General features: G+C 58.0%; 2 long non-coding RNA genes across 2 annotated transcripts; both read left to right on the forward strand.

Annotated features, from left to right (window-relative positions):
• The first annotated feature begins 6,383 nt into the window (after positions 1-6,383).
• Positions 6,384-6,990, forward strand: LOC309684823. The gene is made up of 3 exons (XR_014270350.1): positions 6,384-6,435; positions 6,662-6,779; positions 6,907-6,990. It is a non-coding gene; the product is annotated as an uncharacterized lncRNA (long non-coding RNA).
• Positions 6,991-7,037: 47 nt separating this feature from the next.
• On the forward strand, positions 7,038-8,061 carry LOC309684822. Its single transcript, XR_014270349.1, has 3 exons — positions 7,038-7,052; positions 7,613-7,704; positions 7,789-8,061. It is a non-coding gene; the product is annotated as an uncharacterized lncRNA (long non-coding RNA).
• Positions 8,062-8,409: the final 348 nt, after the last annotated feature.

An 8,409-nucleotide genomic window follows, 5' to 3' on the forward strand; every position in this document is an offset into this window, starting at 1 on the left:
TTCTCTCTCATCCTGTATGTCTCCCTGTACCCATCCTCCTTTTTGTCTTGCTCCTTCCTTATCATCATAGAATCACAGACCGGTTTAGGTCAGAAGGGACCTTGAAGATCATCCAGTTCCACCCCCTCCGCCCTGGGCAGGGACACCTCCCACCAGACCAGGTTGCTCCACCTGTCCAACCTGGCCTTGAACACCTCCGGGGATGGGGCCTCCACAACTTCCCTGGGCAGCCTCATCACCCTCAGAGTGAAAAACTTCTTCCTAATATCTAATCTAAATCTACCCTCTTCCGGTTTGAAACCATTCCCCCTCATCCTATCACTACATGCCCTTGTAAAAAGTCCCTCCCAGCTCTCCTGTAGGGTCCCTTTAGGGACTGGAAGGGGCTCTAAGGTCTCCCTGGAGCCCATCAGATCCCATGGACTTGTGCACCTTCAGGTGGTCTCAGACTTGATCTTCACCTACAGTGGGTAGTTCTTCATTTTCCCAGTCCTTGCCTTTGCCTTCTGCCTCACGGGTAGTGTGGCTGCAGTCTTTGCCAGTGAAGACTGAGGCAAAAGTCCAGTGGAGCAGGTTGCTCACACACAGCCCGCTGTGACTTTCAGTGCTGCTGGGCCTGTGGGGATGGTTCGGGGGACAAAGGATCAAACCTGAATGACCTCCCTGAAATCCAGCTGTCCGCTAGCCTTGGTTCACGTGGAGCCGGGAGGTGGTCCTGCAAACCACCAATCCAGGACACAGAAAGCTTTTAGCGACTGTGGCTATTTGGGAATAGATTGTGCTAAAGCTGAAAAGGAATTTGAGCTCTTGCTCATGGCCAAAGGAGGATGGTGGCCTCAGATGGCGGCTGGGGCTTGGGGCTTGCATTGCCTATGATCAGCCATCCCCACAGCCTGACAGAGGAAAGACTTTCCCAGGGAAGAGGAACCTGCGAGTTGTAGAGATGGAGGAAAACGTCAGCATGGTTTTGTAAGTAGGTGGAAGGTTCTGGATGAGGGAAGAATTCTGCATCTTCCATAGCATAGCAGGGGTAACTGCCTGTGCAACAAGTTTTTTTCTTTGTTTACTTTTTCCTGGAAGAGTCTTACGTTGGTACCCATCAGACAAAGTGGCTCATTGAATGGGAATGATACAGGGAAAATTACTTGGCTTACTTAGAAGCCCCATTGCTCTGGAAGTTGTTGGTTGTTTTTTTCTAGTGCTTTCTGTTTTTTGGAAGGGGGTGAGGGGAAGGGCTAGAATAATTTAGCTTCATACCTCCTAAAACATGCATTGTGGCAGTCCAGGTAGAACACGCCTTTCTCATGTACCTTTTCTTTTTCTGAATGTGGCGAATTCAATCTGCTGATCAAAAGCCCACTGAGTTCATTGGAGCCCTTGGATTTTTATCCTTTGGCTCAAGCGCTAAATGCAACCTCCTGTCAATTCTGTTAGCACAACTAATGCAGGTAATCTGCTACCTACTATCGAATAATCTCGGCTACCTACTATCTAACGATCTATGCAAGAATACAACCCGATCCGATGTTCCACGTAACATCAGAACTATGAAGAGACGTGATGTTCAAATGAAAAATGAGACAGTTTGTACACCTTTTAATAGCTTGAATGAATAAAAAGGGGAAGCACTGTATAGATAATAAAAAAATCACATGGATTTTTCCCCTAAATTTCTGAACCTTCTGTGACAAGTCATGCCACATCAAGGTGCATGTCTGCAACCCCCTGCGCTGCACGATGTGGGTCCTGTTGGCATTCAGTGATGTGGAGGACGGGGCAGCGCCCCCTCAGACAGCTTGCAGGTGGCACAAAACCGGGAGGAGAGGCTCATGCACTGGAGGGTGGTGCTGCCAAGCAGAGGGGGCTTGACAGGCTGGAGAAAGGGGCTGGCAGGAACCTGGTACAGTTCAACAAGGGGAAGAGCCAAGTCCTGCACCCGGGGAGGAACGAGCCCTTGCACCAGTATATGCTTGGGGAAACCCAGCTGGACACCTGGGCTCACAGCGGACCCCGTGCTGACCGATTTGGAGCCCGCAAAGTGCCCTCAGGGCCAGGAAGGTGAACTGTGTCCTGGGCTGCAATAGGCAAAGCCGTAGCAGCAGGTGGAGGGAGGTGATGCTTACCTTCTGCTGCGTCCACCCCTGGGCTCCCCAGTGCCAGACAGACATGGCCCTACTGGAGAGAACCCCCAGCCCAGCTCTGCCCCCAGCTCCCCCCCCCGAGTTTCAGTTGGGGTCGGAACGTTGGTCTGTTGGAGCCAACAGCCACCAGTGCGGCAGGACGGAGCTGTGCTGGTGCAGAGCGGCGTTTGGAGGAGGCAGGGTCTGGCCGAGCAGCGCTGCTCGGGCACCACCACTGGCACCGGTTTCCCAGCCACGCTCCTGCACACTGGCCCACGTCCTTGGTGTCAGCCAGCGCTGCACACCGTGACGGTCCTCCTGGCCTGGGCGGGATGGGCCAGGCCAACTGCTGCTGCAGGCCCAGGTGGGCTCCCCTACAGAGGAGGGACACGGGGGCACAGCGGGGCCCCTCAGCGCTCATGCCCCCCACTCTCTGCTCTGCAGGGAGGCTCTCACTGACGTTGAGCCGGTGCTGAGCACGGGCGTGCAGCTGACCCGGGGCCGCAAGAGGAATGAGAGGCGCCTGCTCCTCCTGCAGGAGGAACTGGTGATCGCCAAGCGGCAGTAAGCCCCTGAGACCCCGGCTGCCTTTGCCCCATCCCCGGCCCTGGGACCAGGGCACGGACACCCTGCCACCAGCCCCAGGCCCTGTGGTGTCCAACCCAAGGGCAGGTGGAGACAGGGCTTTGGCCAGGGCCTGAGGAGGCCACCTCCAGCTCACTGCCTGCCTCTTCTCTCAGCAGACATGGCACCAGCGTGCGCCCGCAGCTCCGCCTGGCCCTGGACCAGCTGTGGGTGCTGAGCAGGAGGATGGACGCAGGAGGGGAGGAAGAAGAAGACGAGGATGGCAGCAGCGAGGGCAGCAACTCCCTCATCCTTGTCTGGCCCACAGGCTACTGCCTTGCCACTTTCAAGTAAGTCATGATGCCACATCCCACGGGCTGGGCAGTGCAGGGCGGTGCTGGCCCCCATCATCTCTGGGGTCTGGCAGCTGCAGTCAGGGCTGGCAAGAAGCAGGAGAGGATCCCTACCATGCCCACGCCATCCTGTGAAGGGCCTCTGGTTGCCATGCAGACCCTGGGCGGGGAGCAGGCAGTACACCGGCAGGGAGGGAGGGAGGCCGGGTTGGCTGAGGGGTGGGCCTGCAGGCAGCTGGAAGGAGAGGGGTGGGGGCGTTTCTGTGTCCTGCATCCCCTGGTCACCTTTTGGTCACCTTTTGGTCACCAGAAGGGAAGGCCAAAAGCAGCTGCTCTGGCATGACAGAGGGAGCCAGGGCTTTGGCAGCGCCTCTGTCCTGCCCCACGGGGCTTCATCCTGCCACTGTGTCCCTCCCCACAGGGCAGGGCTGTGCAGGTGCCCGCTCTGCCCACGGGCTGGGGGGCAGTGGGGCCTGACGCTGTTTCTCCTCTCTTTCTGCAGCTCATGCGTGGTGAAGGAGCTGTGGGTGGACACGCTGCTGGGGTAAGCTGAGGGGATGCTCCAGGTGCATCCGTACAGGGGAACACAGCTCTGCATGGCTATGGGCAGCTCTTGGGCAGACGAGGGATGAGCGGGAATGGAAAGCCTCTTCTTCCTCTGTTTACAGCAAGGAGGAGAAGAGGGAGAAGTAGGGTGGAGTGCTTGGCAGGCAGGAGCTCTGCAGGCAGCTCTGTTCTCTGCTTGGCGCTGGGGTGGTACCCAGGGAGGGTCAGGATCCCTTTCACTGGAGAGAGAAGAGGTGGCTTGGGGCTCACTCTTTCTCTCTCTTCTGCTGCATAGGCCACCAGGTGGAGTGAAGAGAGCCCGGGTGACGCGACTGCCCTCCCTCAAACTCCTAGAGAAGCAGCTGTGCAACTGCCATGCTGTGAGTGTCTCTCTCATCTCAGCTCTGTCCCCTGAGCGCTGCTCCTCCAGCCGAGCAGCAGAGGCATCGCTTCTCACCTTCTTCCACTCCTTCTCTCTTGCCCAGTGGAGGACATTAAGCACCAGGAGCCTGGAGACCCTGATCGAGGGCCAGGCAAAGGTGAGAGTGGCTGCCTTTCACCCGCCTCTCGCTGTGCTGGAGTGGCAGGCATCTCTGGCGAGTGGGGTGAGCTTCTGCGGGAGGGTCCCAAGGTACCACCTGGGGAGCTGAGAGGGTTGGCGAGCCACCAGGAACGCTGGCATGTCCTTGCTGGCGACGCTGGGAGGAAACCTGCTGCACAGGGCAGAGAGTCTGTCAGGGCTGACGGTCCCAGCTCTGCCACGTTCAGGCTGCTGGTGCCAGGTGGCAGCTCGCTGGTGGCCCTTTCTGCTGCAGGGCTGCTCTCTAAGCACAGCCTGGTTCTTGCAGGATGATCTCAAGCAAGGGCCTCTGCCAGTCCCTTCTGGCAAAGAAGGAGGATGTTGCCACTCGGAAGGTGAGTTTTTGAAAAAAAGGTGGGGAAAGGCACCTTTGCTCCTGCAACCAGCACTTCTGCAGAAGATGGGATGCTGCTGCAGCTGCCCTTCGCCTTGAGCAAGTCGGTCCCCATCGCTGTAGAGCAGGAGAGAGCTGAGCCCTTGAGGTCCCTTCGCTCCCACCTGACATTTGTCCCTTGCGTGCAGGGCAGCGTGCTCGAGGTGATGCCTGCCTCTGCTCCATCCCGAGAGCCAGGCAGATGGCTCTCTGCCCCTCGGCTGGAGTCAGCGGGAGCTCTGCTCACTTGTCCCCTGAGTGTCGCCATGCAGGTTTGGCCCCCCAAGGAAGGATGTCACCTGGATGAGGAAGGACACTCGCTGGGCAGCGGCTGCTGAATGTGGTTCTCCAAGGAGACAGAGCCTCTGCTGCTGCGCAGAGCTGGGTGGAGGGCAGGGCGAGGGCTGGGCCAGGCTGTCCCGGTGGCACGCTGGCTGTCAGGAGCCTCCGAGCTGGAGCCGCTGAGCAGCAGAGGCGGTTCCAGCTGTTGGCTCCCTGCCCGTCCTGCTGCACCACTCATCACTGCGCTGCAGGCAGGGCAGGGCAGGGCAGGCTCCAAGAGTGCTGCTCCAGTGGTCTCCACTGAGGGGCTCTTGCTGTGTTTTCCTTTGTGGCAGGAGGGACCGGGAGGAGGAGGAGGAGAGGGCTGCCCTGGCCCTTTGCTTTGCGGCGGACCCCGCTCGCTGCCCAGGCTCCCGGGCAGGCAGACTGCCGCAGGGCACTCTTTGGACAGCCCCTTGCAGCCCTCTGCGGGGATGATGGCACGCTGCCCCAGCCCATCCAGGTAAGCCAGTCTGGACAGGGGGCCCCAGCCCTGTGTCCCGAGGAGCACCGAGGGCGGGGCATTGGGCTCTTCACCCCTGGCTCATGCTTCTGGCCCCAGCCCCTTTGCAGGGGAGGCAGCCGGGTCTGGGGCAGAGCTCTGGCCACGGACACTGCTGTCAGAAGGCAGCTTTTCAGCCAAGCAACTGTTCTGCTGCGTCTCCTGCAGGAGCTCCTGAATATCCTGCACCAACAAGGACCGTCGACGGAGGGAATATTCCGGAGAGCTGCCAGTGGGACAGCAGTTCGGGAGCTGAAGGAGGCCCTCGACAGTGGCGCAGATGTCGACCTGGGCAGACAGCCTGTGCTTTTGCTGGCCGTCATCTTGAAGGTGAGCGCTTCTGACCTGCAGCTGGAAGAGCTCCTGGCTGGCCTGGAGTGTTCAAAGACTCACCTGGAGCTCTTGGCACTGCAGGACTTCCTCCGAAGCATCCCCGCCAAGCTCCTCGTCGTTGACCTCTATGGGGACTGGATGCAAGCCATGGAGAAGCCAAGCAAGAAGGTGGAAGAGCTGAAAGCGTAAGTGTGGCCAGCAGCTTGCCTTTTGAGCAGCAACTGGTAGAGGCCTGGGACTTGCCTGCAAAGGGACAGGCTCCTTAAAAAGCCGTGTTTCCTGGCAGCCCAGTGTTGCTGGGGGGTGGAGTTGGGTTTTGGGGAAAAGCACACGGACAGGGAGCCTTCCCTTGCGTGGGCTTGGGGGAAATCAGGAGCTGGAGAGCAACGCCGTGCTTCCTTCCTGAAGCGCAGGAGCACTGACCGCTGGCTGAGAGCACCTGGAAAGCTGCAGAGCACAGCCGCTGGCTCCCACCTGCCTTGTGCAAGTTTTGGGGACAGCTGTGGGCAACATTGACTTTTTAAACATTGTGTTCCTGTTCCCTCAGGGTGGCCGGCAAGTTGCCTGCAGCAAATCTCCTCCTTCTCGAGCGGCTGCTGTCCCTTCTCCAGCATATTGGCCACAACGCATCCACCAGCAGGATGAGCTGCAGCAATCTGGCCATCTGCGTTGGGCCAAACCTGCTGAGCCCGCCCAACGAGGACCTGCTCCCACTGGAGGCCATGCTGGAGGTGTCTGAGAAGGTACGCTGTATTGACCAGCCAGCTGCAGCCTTCCTGGCCCATCAGAGCTTGGCTGTGCAGAGGTCCCTGGCTGCCCCCTTTCTCCAACAAGCGCTGGTGGGGTGGCTACCTGGAAGAGCAGCCCGCAGCGACAGCCTTCTGCGCAGAGGCAGGGGTCAGGAGTAGGAAAGGCTGCTCGACGTGTTTTCAGGCACCTGCGCTGAAACCAAGGCTGTCATGTGTGCAGGTGAAGACGCTGGTGGAGTTTCTGACTGAAAACTGCCATGAAATCTTTGGGACGAAGATGGCTGGCCTTTCCAGTCCCTCAGCTGAGGAGGTGCCAGCACCCGTGGGCAGACCCACAGGTATGAGGAGGCCCTGAGGGTTGTCACAGCCTGAGCAGGCAGCTGGTGTAGGGCTTCGGGTGGGTTTTGCTTTAGCTGTTGCTCACTTCCAACAAGTCACTTTGCTGCACCTGCTTTTGCTCTCCAGAGCTGCCTTTGGAAGAGCAACATGGCCGTGGAGGCAAAGCAGATGTGGAGCACCAGGCAAAAGCCTTCCTTGACACACCGCCCTCTCTGCTTGTCCTCCAGAAAGCAGCAGGGGCAGACACAGCGGTGGGATCAGAAACAGCAGAGGTATGGCAGCTCCGCAACCGCTGAGACAACCTGTCTCGTGTGGAAGGTAGTTCCTGAGGAGTCCAAGTAGCTGCTGTGCCTCTTCCTGGCATTCCATCTCATGTGGCTTTGTGTGGGTTTATTTATCCCCCGAATGATACACTGTAATTAAAAGAGGAAAGGTTGTTTCTCAAAAGGGTTAGGCATCAAAGGAAACACCTACAGAAAGACACATTTCCAAAGCAAGGCCTCCCACCACAGGAGGTGGGATTGCACCAAAGGGGTATCCGCAGAGCTCTGTCTTGGGAGGGCAGAAGAAACCCCGGCAGAATGATGTGGGCAAGCCTTTTCTTGGCGTGAGAGGGACCGCGGGCTCCCCGCTGAGTGGCCCCCACAAACGAACTGAGTGTCACACACCCGCGTGAACACTGTGTTCCAAAGTGAGGCCCTTGGAAGAAAGGGCTGATGCAAACCAGCCGAAGGGATCTTCTCTGCAGGGCCAAGGGAGCCATTTGCCAAACAGTCACCTGCTACTCCAGGCCGTCCCAAGCCACCTGCTAACGCTGACATTCCTGTTTTAGGCACCCGTTGCTTTGCCTCCTATCACCCCAGAGACCACGGTAGACTCCCCGGTACGTGCAGAAGAACTAAAGAGCCTTTCAGAGGAAAAAAGGTAAAACGAGTCAGCTTTGGTTAAACCAAGAACTGGTTCCGGTTGATCCTGGCTTTACCTGTCTAATCACACTGGGATGGAAAGGTTTGCAGGCTCCTGCCAGGAAACTGAAAACCAAAGAAAAAGAAAGAGAAAGGAGGCCTGGGCAGAGGCGAGGGAATGCCAACGAGACAAAAAAAGAAGGAAGATAGGAAAAGATGGGGACTGGAAAAAAATCAGTCAGGTCTAGAAGGTGAAGAAGCCCAGGTGCGTACCAGGCTCTGCTGCCCATCTTTCACCACTCGGACACTGCTCTTGGTCAGCCGAACTCGCGGGCGAGGGACGGTGAGGGATAGTGCTGCGCAGGGCTTGGAAGTAACTCCCCAGGGGCTGCCCATGGAGCACTGCTGTGTGGCACAGGGCCACGGCGCATCTCTGTACACTCGCAGGGCGCTCAGGGTGTTACCCATGGGGATAAGGCGCCAGAGCCCTCCCACAGTCACTGCCAGCAGTCGCTCTCTCTTCTGGGCTATAAACCATTCCTGGCCAGCTGTGTTCCCCAAGGAAAGGGGAACAGCGTCATGCCTCTTCTTCTTTCGTGGATTTATCGGTGCTTCTGACTTTGTCGTTGTAGGTGCAGATTTCCTGTTACTGCCTGAACCCCTGTGACTCCCGGGCTCCCACACTTGATACCCACAATAAAAGGATATTTTCTCTCTCCTGACT

This window comes from Vanellus vanellus (genome assembly GCF_965231255.1).
Source record: "Vanellus vanellus genome assembly, contig: HAP1_SCAFFOLD_62, whole genome shotgun sequence".
NCBI classification, from domain to species: domain Eukaryota; kingdom Metazoa; phylum Chordata; class Aves; order Charadriiformes; family Charadriidae; genus Vanellus; species Vanellus vanellus.